The sequence below is a fragment of the Nelumbo nucifera genome, chromosome 1 (genome assembly GCF_055504915.1).
Source record: "Nelumbo nucifera cultivar China Antique chromosome 1, China Antique-T2T, whole genome shotgun sequence".
In the NCBI taxonomy this organism is placed as follows: Eukaryota; Viridiplantae; Streptophyta; class Magnoliopsida; order Proteales; family Nelumbonaceae; genus Nelumbo; species Nelumbo nucifera.
Window position 1 is genome coordinate 108,817,799 of NC_142649.1, and position 9,668 is coordinate 108,827,466.

Consider the following 9,668-nt stretch of genomic DNA (forward strand, 5'->3'; position numbering starts at 1 on the left):
ATGAAGATCTTAGTGAAGATATCTACATGCAGCAACTGTAAGGTTTCATAGCTGCAGGTTAGAAACACATGGTATGTAAATTAAATAGATCCATATATGGACTTAAACAAGCTTCTAGGAGTTGGAACATCCGGTTTGTCTCTACTGTCAAAAGGTTTAACTTTGAACAAAATCCGGATGAGCCCTGTGTTTACAAGAAATCCAGTGGTGATAAGATTACATAGACGACATTCTACTCATTGGGCATGATGTAGGAATGTTGACTATGGTGAAAGTATGGCTTTCACAACAATTCTCCATGAAAGATCTTGAAGAAGCCTCATATATACTAGGTCTTTGACTCTATAGAGATAGATCAAAGAGGATAATAGGATTATTCCAATCTGCTTATATTGACAAGATAGTCAAAAGATACAACATGGAGAACTCCAAGAAAGGAAATGTTCCTTTCAAGCATGGAGTCACTCTCTCCAAGGGCATGTCTCCCAAGACTCCCGAGGAGATTGAGGGCATGAAGGACATTCCCTATGCCTCAGTCGTAGGGAGCATCATGTATGCCATGTTGTGCACTCGTCCTGACATCGCTCGGGCAATGAGTGTGGTAGGCAGATTCCAAGCCAACCTAGGGTAAGAGCATTGGACAGCTGCGACAAATATACTTAAGTACCTTCGAAGGACAAAAGAGTTTTGTCTGGTATTTGATGGTAGTTCACTACAGATCTAGGGGTATACTGATGTCGACTTCCAGTCAGATCCAGATGGTAGAATGTCTACATCTGGTTATATCTTCACGATAGGATCGTGTGTTGTTTCCTGAAAATCAGAAAATAGGGGTCCTAAGTAGTAAGAATAACAGTCCACAACCCAAGCCGAACACATTGCCGTAAGTGAGGCTGCCTAATGAATGAAGGTGTTCATTATGGAATTTGGAATTCAACACATCACCCATTCCACTGTTGTGTGACAACACTGGATCATCGGGAGATTGATGTTAAAAGGTAGCATCAGCGGAGAATGTGGCAGACCCATTGACTAACCCACTGACACAGAAAGTGTTTGAGAAACACGTGGAAAGTCTAGGACTCCGGCTTGTACCCGATTGGACCTAAGTGCAAGTGGGAGCTGTTAGACAGTGTATGCCCTTAGCTCCAATCAGAATGATGTACATTTGGACATTTAATGTAAATGAATAAAGTACATATTTGATTCGTGTTATTATGGTGTGTTTCTATGTAATACCCTTAAACTGGACACATATGAGACTCGCGTTAGTTTAGAATCTTCACAGTCGTTAGATAGATCTGGGGAGATTTATCCTACCAAGGCTAACACTGATGTTCCGCCAAGTTGGTTGGGATGGCTTGTCTCAGCTGCCAGGGTGAGACCTGAGGTACATGAAGTGTGGGTTTTCTTGAAACCTTGAACCGGACCAGAATTCTAGTATTGCCCTGGACCTTGGAGATTGATGGACAAAACTGGAATATTACACCTGACCCCTAGACTCGATTATGATACTGCACTAGGTGTCGGATTGGGCTGTCATTGATATGCCAATCAATGATATCCTTAGAGGGGGTCAAAACCAGGGTATGTTGGGACAGTCTGAGAATTCATCTGAGTGGGTTATCATAGTGACAAAATCAACCCCTTTGTTGGACAAAGTGAATGATCAGTGATGCACTCTCTGATAGAAACCTAAACTGCCGGCAGTTGATTTCAATCGTTAAAATTTGTATGGAGAACTCCAAGAAAGGAAATGTTCCTTTCAAGCATGGAGTCACTCTCTCCAAGGGCATGTCTCTCAAGACTCCCAGGGAGATTGAGGGCATGAAGGACGTTCCCTATGCCGCAGCCGTAGGGAGCATCATGTATGCCATGCTGTGCACTCGTCCTGACATCGCTCAAGCAGTGAGTGTGGTAAGCAGATTCCAAGCCAACCTAGGGCAGGAGCATTGGACAGTTGTGACAAATATACTTAAGTACCTTCGAAGGACAAAAGAGTTTTGTCTAGTATTTGATGGTAGTTCACTAAAAATCTAGGGGTATACTGATGTCGACTTCCAGTCAGATCCAGATGGTAGAATGTCTACATCTGGTTATATCTTCACGATAGGATCGTGTGTTGTTTCTTGAAAATCAGCAAATTGGGGTCCTAAGTAGTAAGAATAACAGTCCACAACCCAAGCCGAACACATTGCCGTAAGTGAGGCTTCCTAATGAATGGTTTCATTATGGAATTTGGAATTCAGCACATCACCCATTCCACTGTTGTGTGACAACACTGGATCATCGGGAGATTGATGTTAAAAGGTAGCATCAGCGGGGAATGTGGCAGACCCATTGACTAACCCACTGACACAGAAAGTGTTTGAGAAACACGTGGAAAGTCTAGGACTCCGGCTTGTACCCGATTGGACCTAAGTGCAAGTGGGAGCTGTTAGACAGTGTATGCCCTTAGCTCCAATCAGAATGATGTACATTTGGACATTTAATGTAAATGAATAAAGTACATATTTGATTTGTGTTATTATGGTGTGTTTCTATGTAATACCCTTAAACTGGACTTATATGAGACTCGTGTTAGTTTAGAATCTTCACAGTTGTTGGATAGATCTGGGGAGATTTATCCTACCAAGGCTGACACTGATGTTCCGCCAAGTTGGTTGGGGTGGCTTGTCTCAGCTGCCAGGGTGAGACCTGAGGTACATGAAGTGTGGGTTTTCTTGAAACCCTGAACCGGACCAGAATTCTAGTATTGCCCTGGACCTTGGAGATTGATGGACAAAACTGGAATGTTACACCTGACCCCTAGACTTGATTATGATACTGCACTAGGTGTCAGATTGGGCTATCATTGATATGCCAATCAATGAGATCTTTAGAGGGGGTCAAAACCAGGGTATGTTGGGACAGTCTGAGAATTCATCAGAGTGGGTGATCATAGTGACAGGATCAGCCCCTTTGTCGGACAAAGTGAATGATCAGAGATGCACTCTCTGATGGAAACCTAAACTGCCGACAGTTGACTTCAATCCTTGAAATTTGTTTTGCAAAATATATTTATATATAGATATACATATATATTATGGTTTCAAAATGTTTGCAAAAGGTTTTAATTCCCAAGATCCATGTGGATAGAGAGTGCAGCACTGCACCTTGTAGCCGAGGGAGAGGTCCTCTCTTGTCGGGCTGTGTTTGATCATTATGGGCTGAGAGGTTAAGTGTAAGACCATTGAGGGTAGTACCTGATGGGCTAATCTTGTATCTGCCCACAGTCCCTGGGTTTTTATAAGGTGGCTTGACCCAAGGACCACTTAGTGTAAGTGTTGGGCCCATTAAGAGACAATGGTGATAGGCTCAGGGGTTCACTGTCTCTTACAATGAATTCGGCCAGGCCTTATAACAGAGGCTGGGTTGAACCCATGTGGCTGATGTGTAGATCAATGTTTGGGTCCCACGCCATACAAGAATACCCAATTGGGCATCAATTTGGAGGTTGAATGAGCACATGGACTTTATGGGCCTAAAGCCCAATTCGAACTGGTTTAATATGATTAATTAAAGAGGGGTGGTTCTGGGATTTAGATCAACAGATAGGATAGGGAGTTATTCCTATCCACTCAGAGATCCAGACCCAAATAAAGATTTGGATTTGGAAACTCCTAATAAGATTAAGAGGGTTGATCTTTATCTGTAGATAAGATAAGGGTTTATCTTTATCTCTTAAAGAGAGTCTAGATCCAAATACAAGATTTGGATTAGGAAACTCCTAATGGGGTTAGGAGAACCTCTCTTTTAAGGCTATAAATAGAGGAGGAGGGTGAACCCTTCAACACCCAATCAGATTACAGATTCAAGAGAGAAGACAGCTCCAGTTAGACTGACGCCATCTTCTGCTCTTGCCTCTTCTTGTTGTTGCTGCCATAGCCAGTTCAATCTCCACCTGTAAGAGTGATCAAGAAGCGTTCTTGATATCAGTTTTTGGTGAAAAACTGATTTGAAGTCGTGCTCACTCACCCTCCATCGAATTCTTGCTGAAGAGTTCGGTTCTTACTGAAGAACCACCTACTGATTCTGCACCACCCTACGCTGTGTCATCTTCAGTTGGAGCAGTCTTTGGCGTTTTCCTTGGGCGTGAACACCTTCATTGGGAGTTACTGTTACTCCGTATCAGGTATATCCCTTTCCTACCTTTTGGTTTCAGATCTGGTCCGGTTTAGGTTCAAGATTGATCATTGAAAATGCAGTTTTCAAAAATAGGAAATGTGATTCCCACATGGGAGAGAGGAAAATCTTTTAAATTTCGCCCAACCTCCCTGTAGGGTTCGGCCATCCATATGATGGATCTCTCATCCCTTCACTGATGACTAGAGTAAAGGCACCAAACGCAATTGATCTCACCGAGAAGAAGGCATATATTAGGTTGATTGAGAGGATCGACATGATGGCGTGCACGTCCTTCTCGATGTTAATCTGCACCGGGTTGATGAGTGAGACCGGTCTGTGTGTCATGTTGAGGTTTCTGGACTTCTCGTACCCAAGCTCTTTAACTTGGTGACTGACTTCGGTGATTGTTTTGTGCAAGTGCTGAGATGGCTAGCAGCGAGGAGGTGCCTCGTTGTATGAGGGCCGTAGTAGAGAGAGTGCAGTCTAGAAGGGCCCAGGGGACTTAGCCCTAAGTTATTGAGCCACAGTTGAGGTCTGTGGAGCATACGCCTTGGCAGCAGAAAAGGTTGAGGCAGACTGAGGAAGAGGTGGTGGTCAACCCGGAGGAGGGGGCTCGGGCCGCCCACTCCTCGCCACCGCGAGAGAATGAGCTGTAGAGTGGCACCTTCGATGTCTACATGCCGTAATAGAGTATTCGGCCTGGCGATGGGCTCGAGATGGAGGGCATTCCCGAGCAGTTTGTCCAAGGGCTAATGATGCTCGTTAACAGACATGAAATCGCCTACTTGACGAGCAGTACCTTGGAGAGTGCTGCTCTGCAGTAGGTCGCGGCGGTAAGTCTTCTTATTTCTTTGGTCACTTTACTTCGGTTGATTACTACCTCTGATGTACTAATGGTTGGTCTTTTCCTACAAAATGCTTGCTCGATGGTCGATCTGGTCAACCACCTTTGGATGTTGCAGCGCCTTTACGAGGTGTGGGAAGCTGAGGCTGAGCAGATGAGGTCTTGACTTGCCAAGCTTGAGGCCGAGAATTCCAAACTAAAGCACGTTATCGACAAGTGGAACAACATCGTCTGCAAGACAAAGGGCCACATCACCGAGCTAAAGGAGGCATTGGACGCCCTAAGGAAGGAGGCTGAGGAGAAGGTTGCCCAGGTGGAGGAAGAAGGGGTCACCAAGTACAAGGTCTCGGAGGCCTACCTGAATGTGTTGGACGATTCTGCTTCTCGCTCCTGGGAGGATGGCCTCAACCTTTGTCGAAAGAGGATTATATGCCAGCTTCCTGACGCCACCAAGATCGCAGAGGGTTTGGACCCATACGGTCCCCCTACGCCTGGCGAGGAGGGCACTGCTGCTGCCAAGGAGCACCCGGTCGAAGGTTGAAGTGTTTGTCCGCTACTGTTGGTGCTGCTATTGTTTTGTCTTGCTCTCTTTATTTTGTCTCTTTTTTATTTTTTGTTAATGTATGCGGTTCGGTATGTCGAGCCTTTTTTACCTGTAAAGAAATTTTATTTAATGAAAGAAGTTTTTATGTTTTGAGATGTGTATCCTTATTTCCTCTTTCTCCTTTTATTTTGTTGAACTTAAATGAGCGGGTTATTCGTAAGCCTTGGTCTAATTCTGGCCGAGGTCTAGAGTAGCCGAGATCATGATGCCCTAGTCTTCAGCTTTGTGCTGGCCAAGGTACTTCCAAGCTCTCATTTCTTGGGGGATGCTTAGTGGCACATGGTCTTAGGGAGCCTCACACTCTTTTTGGGGAAGTTGTGTTCCTCGGCTGGCTCTACTTTGACAGATTGTCATTCGGGTGTGTGGAGTTTGATGGCCACCCTTTAGCCTTTGGAGGTGGGGACGTCGTTCTCACTTTGGGCTCTGGCCATTGTGGGTCGACCGAGTCAACTGGTCAATTTGGTTAGCTATGTGTTGCCGAAGTCTGATCGTGTGGAACAACTGAACAGTTGAATGTAGTGCGTAGATGCCTCAGCCATTAGAATTCGGTTGGGCGGTGCGTGATGAACAGCTAAATGTAAAAATGAGGCTTTTATTGATGTGAACTATTGATAGTACATCCTCAAGCTCCCAGTATTCAAACTCCTCTGTATCTTGGCTTAAGGAGCATATAAACGAAAAACTAAGCAGAAGCACGTAGACTCAAAAGAAGGGAGAGGGGCAAAAGCTTCCTCTTCTATTCAACAAGGGAAGTCGTTACTCTGCCAAGGCAAGAATCGAAGACTACAGATTACAAGTCAACGAGTGTATGTTCAACTCAATAGACTACAGCTTATTAGAACTCAACGACTTTCTCAACTAGAACTCTCCTACTCATGTTTGAAGGGGATATCGCTAAAAGCAGAACAACTAGCAATCCTGTTACAGGCGGTGGGCTTCCCGTTGAGGTCTTCTAGCCTATAGGTACCAAGTCCGAGGACTTTGGTTACTCTACACGGTCCTTCCCAGTTTGGGCCGAGCTTCGCTTCTCCTGGTGCGAGTACTATGACTTTGCGAAGGATGAGGTCACCTGTCTTGAACTATCTTCTTCAGACTTTGGAGTTGTAGTATTTAGCCATCCAGTGCTGTTCCACTGCCATCCTAAGATATGCTCGGTCACGTGCTTCTTTCACTAGGTCAAGCTCTACGTGAAAGCCCTCGCTATTTTGCTCATCGTCGTAGAGCTCGGTCCGGAGAGTTGGGGAGCCTATCTCTATGGGGATCATGTCTTCAGCCCCATATGCTAGGCTAAACGGTGTATCTCCAATAGTTGTCCACTATGTGGTCTTGTACGCCTAGAGAATGCTCGGTAGTTCCTCAACCCACCTTCCCTTGGCCTTGTCAAGTCTGGTCTTCAGGTTGTGCAGTAGGGTTTAGTTGGTCACTTCAGTCTATCCATTGCTCTGTGGTCGGTGAACAGTTGTGGTCCAGTGATCTATCTTTAAGTTGGTGTAGAAGGCTTTGAACTTACGATCGGTGAACTGAGAATCGTTGTCAGTGATGAGGACCCGAGGAATGCCGAACCGGAAAACAATGCTCTGCCAAAAGAAGTTTTGGGCATTCTGTGTGGTAATATGTGCCAAGGCTTCGACCTCCACCCACTTGGTAAAGTAGTGAATTGCAACGAGGAGGAACTTATTTTGCCTGACTACGATAGGGAAAGGTCCGAGGATGCCCATTCCCCACCGAGCGAAGGGCCACAGACTCATAGTCGACTTCAAAGGGACTACTGGTTGATGGTGAAGGTTGGATTGCCTCTGACAGCGATCACATTTCCTGATGAGTTGGGTTGCATCTTGCTTCATGGCTGGCCAGAAGTAACCTTCTCCCAAAGTGTCTTATGCGCTAAGGTTCAAGCGTCGAGTTGATCTCTGCAGATACCTTCTTGTATCTCCCTGAGGACATAGTTGGCCTCGGAAGAGGGGAGACACCTTAGGTAGGGAAGAGTGTGCGACCGACGATAAAGTTGTCCCTAGATGAGGCAGTACCGGGCCGATCTATGTGTGAGCCTCTTGTCTTTGGCTTGATCTTCTGGTAGTGTGTCATCTTGATGGTACTATGCTATGGGGTCCATCCAGGACAGGCCTTGCTGAATAGGGAGGATGAGGAAGGATGTTACCGAGATGCTAGGTTGAGCTAGTGTTTCCATCTGGGCTATTGGGTCAAGGTTTGCCTGCGGCAAGCTAGCGAGCTTTGAGAGTGCATCAGCTCGTATGTTCTCGACTCGAAGGATCTGTTGGATGGTGAAATGCTCAAGCCATTGGATGAGCTCTTGCACCATTTGCAGGTATCTCGCCATGGTTGGTGTCCTTGCCTCGAAGTGGTCGAGGATCTGGTCAACCACCAACTAGGAATCACTGAAGGCTTCGACTTGTCGAGCACCGAGGTCTAGGGTGAGCCGAAGTCTGACAATCAGAGCTTCGTGCTCAGCTTCATTGTTGTATTCTTTGAATTCGAATCTAAGGGCGTGCTCTAGTATGGTGTTGTCTGGGTCGAGGAGGATGAGTCTGGTTCCATTGCCTTGATGGTTGGATGAGTCATCCATGTGTAGAGTCCAAACCGGCGATGGCGCAACTGGGTCTTGTGCTGAGAAGGTGCACTTGGCCAAGAAATCAACCAAGGGTTGGGCTTTGATGGTAGGCCAAGGTGCATAGTCAATGTCGAGTTCACTCAATTCCATGCTCCATTTGACTAGGCAGCCAGATGCTTCTGGCCTCTGAAGAAATTGTTTGAGAGGTTGGTCGGTAAGCACCTGGACATTGTGGGCTTTGAATTAGGGCCTGAGCTTTCTTGACGAGGTAAATGAGGCCAAGGTGAACACTAGGTTCAAGTACTGGGTTTTTGCATCGTTGAGGACTTTGTTGGTGTAGTAGATTGGCCTTTAGGTCCGGTCTTCCTCCTTTACTAGGACCAAGCAGGCCACCTCGTCTCCAGCCAAGAGATAAAGCAGTAGTACATCTCCGAGGCTCGGCTATAAGCAGAGGTGGAGAACTCGGGTACCTCTTCAGTTCCTGAAAGGACCATTTGCACTCTTCGGCCCACTGGAAGTCTTTCACCTTCTTTAAGGCCTTAAAGAAGGGTAGGCATCGGTTTGCGAACTTTGACATGATCCTGCTGAAGGTGGCTACTCGTCCGGTGAGGCACTGCACTTCTTTGGGTTGGCTTCTCTTCCTCTCTACGTAACCATGAACTCCAAGAATTTGCCGGAGCCGACCCTGAAGGCACATTTCGTTGGGTTCATCTTCATTTGATACTTCCTGAGGATGTTGAAGACTTCTTTGAGGACAGCTAGGTGGTGCTCGGCCTTCTGGCTCTTTACCAGTATGTCGTCCACGTACGTCTTCATGTTGTAGCCGAGTTGATCTTTAAAAACATGGTTCACTAGCCGCTAATAAGTAGCGTCGACATTCTTGAGACCGAAGGGCATCACTTTGTAGCAGTAAAGTCCTTAGTCAGTGATGAAGGTTGTCTTCTCCCGATCGCTCGGATGCACCTGGATTTGGTTGTAGCCTGAGAATGCATTCATAAAGCTCAGGAGTTTGTGCCCCATCGTTGCATTGACGAGTTGGTTGATCCTCATCAGGGGGAAGTTGTCTTTGGAACAGGTTTTGTTCAGGTTTGTAAAGTCAATGCAAATCCTAAACTTTTCGTTGGCCTTCTTCATCATCACTACATTCACTAGCCAATCTGGGTACTTTACCTCTTGGATGAAATTGACGCCGAACAGCTTCTTGACTTCTTCGTTGATCACCTGCCACCATTGTAAGGTAAAGATCCTGTTCTTCTACCTGATGGGTCGATAGCGCGGTTGGCATTCAAGTAGTGGGTGATGACCTTGGGGTTGATCCCCGGCATGTCTGTCACAAACCAAGAAAACACATTGGCGTTGTCATTTAGCAGCTATATGAGGTCTTCCTAAAGACGATCTTCTAAGAGGGATCTAACTTGGACTGTCTTCTTGTGGTCTTCATTGGAGAGCGGCACCTATATGAGGTATTCGACGGACTAGCCACG